The following is a 6,133-nucleotide window of genomic DNA, read 5'->3' on the forward strand; positions in this document are numbered from 1 at the left end:
AAAAATAAAATAAAATAAAATAAAATAAAATAAAATAAAATAAAATAAAATAAAATAAAATAAAATAAAATAAAATAAAATAAAATAAAATAAAATAAAATAAAATAAAATAAAATAAAATAAAATAAAATAAAATAAAATAAAATAAAATAAAATAAAATAAAATAAAATAAAATAAAATAAAATAAAATAAAATAAAATAAAATAAAATAAAATAAAATAAAATAAAATAAAATAAAATAAAATAAAATAAAATAAAATAAAATAAAATAAAATAAAATAAAATAAAATAAAATAAAATAAAATAAAATAAAATAAAATAAAATAAAATAAAATAAAATAAAATAAAATAAAATAAAATAAAATAAAATAAAATAAAATAAAATAAAATAAAATAAAATAAAATAAAATAAAATAAAATAAAATAAAATAAAATAAAATAAAATAAAATAAAATAAAATAAAATAAAATAAAATAAAATAAAATAAAATAAAATAAAATAAAATAAAATAAAATAAAATAAAATAAAATAAAATAAAATAAAATAAAATAAAATAAAATAAAATAAAATAAAATAAAATAAAATAAAATAAAATAAAATAAAATAAAATAAAATAAAATAAAATAAAATAAAATAAAATAAAATAAAATATTAAATTAAAAAATCTGGGTAGCTAATTAGGACCTCACACACAAAAGGCTTTTTTACTCTTTCAATTAATTTACAAAAGTCCCCACAACATAGGCCTCCTATTTCTCTTACTCTTTATTTCTTTTCTTTATTTTTGTTCCTATTTATCTCTTCAGACAAAAATAACCAGATAAATCCACGTTGACACAACTGTTCCTTGGTAAGCAACCATCACCTAAGGGATGATTTTTGATGTAGGATTTTCATTTAAAGGGTGGTTTGTTGTTTTTTGTTGGGTTGGGGTTTTTTTGGTTTTTTTTTTTTTTAACAAGGATCATTGCTCCGCAGTTAGTAATTTGCAGGCGCTGGTAATTGCCGATTTCTTAAGCGGCAGCTTAAGTTTCGAAATACAAGAAACGAAGCCGTGGATTTTAACTAGGGATGGTGTCTTAAATACTTTAAGCACCTTTGAAAAAACTTGGCACTTTTTTTTTTTTTCTCTCTGTTTTGTGGAGAGAAAAAAAAAAAAAATTATTTATAGGAATATCCATGTTCACTAATCATTTTAACAAAACAAACCAACCAATAAACCACAGCCTGAGACTTTCCAGCCCTGCACAATTGCTTGGTTTGGTTCAGACCAAGCGGATCTCGGGGATGTCGGGATTTCTAATCCCTTTGGACTCTTCAATTTCGGGTCTCGTATCATGGTCGCGTGGTTGCCCCAGAGAGAAGGACGCTCGGGGTCCAAACCACTGGCCTCGTGGTTGCGCACGCTTCAGTCACCCTACGGACTGAGCCGTTACAGCAAATCTCCGGCTTATTGTGGAAACAGCACCGGGAGAACGCGAATATAATGGCTCCTCTTAAAATTCAATAAATCCTCAAACCTCGGGACTGTATTTACTTCCTGGCTGCCTCGGGATTCCCTACGGAAAACTGGAGAAGTCACTTCAGGACGTACCAAAAAGTGCTCACGGTGCTTTGGTGTGCTGATAGCCCCTCCCTTAATAATCCCCGTGCCTTAATGCTGATAGTAATCCCTTCTCTTTTGTTTCTCAGGTCTAATCAGTTCAAACCCACTCCTTGTTCGTTGTGGGGACTTGCCCTCCGTCTGCCTGGTGCAACGCAATCTCAGTTAAGACTTCAAAGAGTTGCTGGAATTCAAATTATAAATACGATAAATGCCAACGAGGAAAGCCCGTTTTACTCCAGGCTCTTCCATTTGCTCGCCGAATGACCTCTGACAATTCATTTAGCCTCGGTGCTTCGCTATTAAACCTAGATAATAACTAGAATTAAATATTTGCCGAAGGCAATGAAAAATTAAGCTCCAAGGGAAGGAAGTGTGCGGTAGCATTTTATACAGTGCCCAAAACTGTAAAGAAAGTGTCAAGGAGTCCCACAGTGTACTACGGCAGAAAGGGGGTGTGAAAAGAAGACGAAAACACCGAGCGGGCTCTGGGACGGTGTTTAGAAAAGAGAAGGCCCCCGAGAGGAGCGCGGTTTATGCTAAGCCTGACTCAACGGCACAAAATGCTTCCGCTGCAGAAGATGGAGCACAGTTGGCAGCTAAGGTTTTTCTTGCCCGGCTTTTCCAGCTCTCTTCCGGTAACGTTTAGTAAAGAGGACATCCAGATCTGTCCCCAGCACTTGCGGAAAAGCCATGAGAGGGTTTTGCCCTGGTTCAGGTGACATCCAGACGCTGGGCAGGAGTTGTCACCTCCGCTATCAGGCTTCTTCCCCCCAACCCTGTGGGGGTCTCCAGCTGCGGGGCTCCGTGTCTGGACGACCACGGCGCGTCTTGCTTTGTCTCTAAAACTGAGCTGCCAGTGGCAACTCCAGAGCTACTGACTGCGACATCTTTCCTCCGAAGAACAGTGCCTGTGGTAGTTTAAAGTCGGTTAAAAACTGATTTTTTTTTTTTTTTTTTTTTTTTTTTTTTTTTTTTTTTTTACCTACAAGATTTTATCTTGGCTTATGAGCAGCGTGTTGTGTGAATTTTACGTCGATACAACCAATCGTTTTCTTTATCCACAGTTAAATTGCAAGAATCGAATCTTACTAAATGAATCCTGAATTAAAATAATCCTATATAAATAAATATATATTAAGCGATATATCTATATATGACTTTTCAGCCAAATAACTCCTGTTGCGCAGTTTTAACGTTACATAAGCTCCAGGGGCAGACCAGTGCTTCGGTAGATTAATTGGAGGGAAATCTTCAAACATTCCCACCTGCCTTTATTCCCCTTTTACCTGGAGTCCTCAAAAAGCCTGCTTGAATCAGAAAACCGTATTCATTTTCCCCATTATTATGGCCCTAAAAACCAACCTGGCTAAGATGTAGTAATGTTTTGCTCAAAAAAAAATATATTTTTTTTTTCCCCACAGCTCCAAGCAGCCAGATTTGATTTAAAACTATTTCAGATAAATCAGTGTAAATGCTCGAGTAATCCCCACAAGGGCGGACGGCATGTCGACGCCCGGGCGTGAGCGCAACACCTCTAGCCGGGAGTCAGTCCAGGCGTGAATTTTCATAACCGGGATAGCGCAACGAGAGGTGAAAAAGAACGAAAGCAGGGGAAAAAGAGCTGCAAATAAATACACTACGTTCGCAAACTTGCACCATCCTTGACTCCAGTCATTCTGCAGGGCTGTGAGGTGTAAATAAAATAACGTATTTCAGCCTTTAGTCTTTACCTTCTCCGGAGCGGCTGGTGTTTCTCTGCTCCTTAAAGGAGGAGCCTTTAGGGATCCCCATGTACCTGGATAAAGTGGCAACACCACCTTTCATCCTGACCGGGGAATTCCTCACTGGAGTCCTCTCAGCTGGGTCACTTAATTACTCCAATCCCAGAATCTTTTTTTTAGTCCCACACTAAACTCCGCTGTCTTAAAGCAACCCTCAGGCTGGAACCTCACGTCAAAAAGCATCGCAACTACTATTTCTCTTCCCCAAGGTTTATATTCACAGCCAAGGGCAGCTGCTGTGTGGTGCCGGGAAGATGACGTGCCTCCTTTCCTCGTCTTGCAAACTTGGGAGGAAGGATTCCTTTGTTCCTAATTATTATTTACTCGAATTTTTCCTTGATATAATAAACGATCTGTAGCTTGGGAGGACGTTAGCAGGGGTCCTAAGGCAAAAGAATTTCTGGGAACTCGTGAACAAAAGACTTCAGACTGATTCCCAGCCGTTGATGCAGATGAAGCGTTGTGCATCAGGTATCATAATGCAGCACGGCAAGTTGTATTGTACTTGTGTGCGTCCCCAAATATGTAAGCGATTCCTATCCCTGGTATTACAATAAGATTTTAATTAATAAAATTCATTATGTATTAAAAAAAAACCCCTCTGTTTCTGACTTATGAGCTGACGTGTCAGGTGACTGTTACACCAGAAAACTCCTAGCTGCATTAACTGGTGTTTTTTTTCAGAAATCTGTTTCATGTGAATCCTGATTTTCCTCTCCTTCTTTAACATATTTCTGACATATCGATTTTCTCTTTAAAGTGCTTATAAAAACATTTTTAAATCCATGCGTCTGGTCCATTCATAAAAATCTTGACAAGCCGACAGCCCCCGTTTCTCCAATTCTTTCGTAGTCTTACAATAAACTTACGCCTGTCATTCGTGATAAATTAAGTTTTCATCAGGATAGAGCTATTTCTTGTGTGTCCCCCACCCACCCCAGTCTTCACCTTAGTACAGCCACAGAAACACAGCCTGGATGGAAACACCAGTTTCAGAGTACGGTCTGTTGCAACCTTTCCTTTTCTATAATATTGTCCTTTTCAACCCAGTCAAAAAGCTGGGGGAAAAAAAAAAAAAAAAAAAAAAAAGCCAAGCAAAAAATAACCCAGCTCTGTGATGATGCTCTGTGACTTCACTTTGAGTCAGTGGCCAAAAAAAAAAAAAAAAGTGGATCGCATCTACCTGCCTTTAGTTGCAACATGATCAAACCCTGCAAAGAGACCGGAAACAAAACCACACACTCCGCTTAAATCCTATGCAAGCGTTATTTGTAAAGACTAAAGTGGATGTGAGGTAACTTAGAGCTCTCTCCCTAGGAATCAATCCTATCCAGAGATGATCTTGTCTCACTGAGAAAATGGCTACGACTTTATTGAGTTGTTCTCCTCATCCATGAATATTCACTGAGGGCTAACAGCTGTACGCTGTTGAATTTAATGCCCTGGAAGGCATTTCAGGGGAAAACCCTTTCACAATGGACAACAAACCAGATTTAGGAAAAGAAAATAAAATCCCGATCCCTGACAGCAAGCTCTGATGTTCCCGTGAATCGTTTTCACAGACTGAATTTGAGGGGTGGGGGGAAAAAAAAAAAAAAAAAAAAAAAAAAAAAAGAAGTCATGATCAACTCACTCTATAACTGACATGCGGCTAACGAAGCGTATCAAGTTCTTTTCGACCCATGAACTGTTAAAGTGAATCCTGCCCGCAGGGTGTTGCATGTATTTGGCACGCTACGGTGAAGATCCAATAGCTAACAAACACAAGCAGCGAGCAAAACAGTTTCATTACTTGCAGGAGTTATGCATGCAGCGACGTTTGTTTTGCAACTAATTAAGACTTCATGCAAAAAGGGTGTCACATCCTCCAGGCAATTTGACTAAGTGTATAAAAGCGTTTGCTACGTAGAACTCTCCTAATCACTTTTCTTAAACTCTTCTCCTTGGTGATCCGGGTAAGTCAATTTTGAATCAATTACTTATTGCTATCTAAATATTATCAAATTATAGGTTAAACTTAGGAAATGGCAAGGGGGTGTTCGTCCAGAAATATACTTTCTGTTGTCCTTTAGGTGTAAGACAATTTAAGTTTTACACTTCAGAGGTGAACGCTGGCGTTTGCAAGCCACGTTAGTGTTCAGGACAGTTCATTTAAACCAGGGACGGCACGTAAAGCTCCCTCAGAGCTCTAAAGAGTCGCAATAATTTCACACCGGTAAACATTCTTTTCATATTATAAAGACTAGGATTCATTAAAGAAATTATCATTTGAAAAATTAATTTATTTTTTTTTTAATGATGTTTTCACCCTCAGCTGTCTTCAAGGAAGCTACGGTGTCTGTTGAGAGTTGGAGAACTTGTCCTAAATATTTTCAAAAGTCTACAGAGACTGAAAGTCAGATTTTACTTACTTAAAAAGCCACTTGGCTGCTGGTTTTGTTTAAAATATATTTAGAGTGTTGAATTCCAGATCTAGAAGGAATGTGCAAGTGCTCCTTCTTCAACTCTTTTGGCAAGTGCTAGCATGAGCTTTGACAAATTATTTGCCTGCATTGGACGACTTGAGGATCCCTACCCTTAGACTCATCTATGGTAGCAATTCTTTTCTCAAAGGCAAAACTGGCTGTTTCTCAGATCCCGCTTTTTAGCCGGAAAAAAATATTCTGCTGCTGCTTTTTTCCTTACCTTCAAGTCAAAGGCACAGAGTCAATCGGAAAAAAAAAAAAAAAAAAAAAAAAAAAAAAA

The 6,133-nt window shown here is 36.9% G+C and overlaps 1 protein-coding gene across 1 annotated transcript in view; it reads right to left on the reverse strand.

Annotated features, from left to right (window-relative positions):
• Nucleotides 1–3,427, reverse strand: part of LOC113488669 (feather beta keratin-like) — an 8,934-nt gene extending 5,507 nt beyond the window's left edge. Inside the window, exon 1 of the mRNA XM_026863954.1 lies at nucleotides 3,338–3,427. The gene's annotated coding sequence lies outside the window, so the exon portion shown is untranslated. The remainder of the gene's footprint in view (nucleotides 1–3,337) is intronic.
• Nucleotides 3,428–6,133: the final 2,706 nt, after the last annotated feature.

Source organism: Athene cunicularia, assembly GCF_003259725.1.
Source record: "Athene cunicularia isolate RWA chromosome 25 unlocalized genomic scaffold, athCun1 chr25_part1, whole genome shotgun sequence".
Classification (NCBI taxonomy): Eukaryota; Metazoa; Chordata; class Aves; order Strigiformes; family Strigidae; genus Athene; species Athene cunicularia.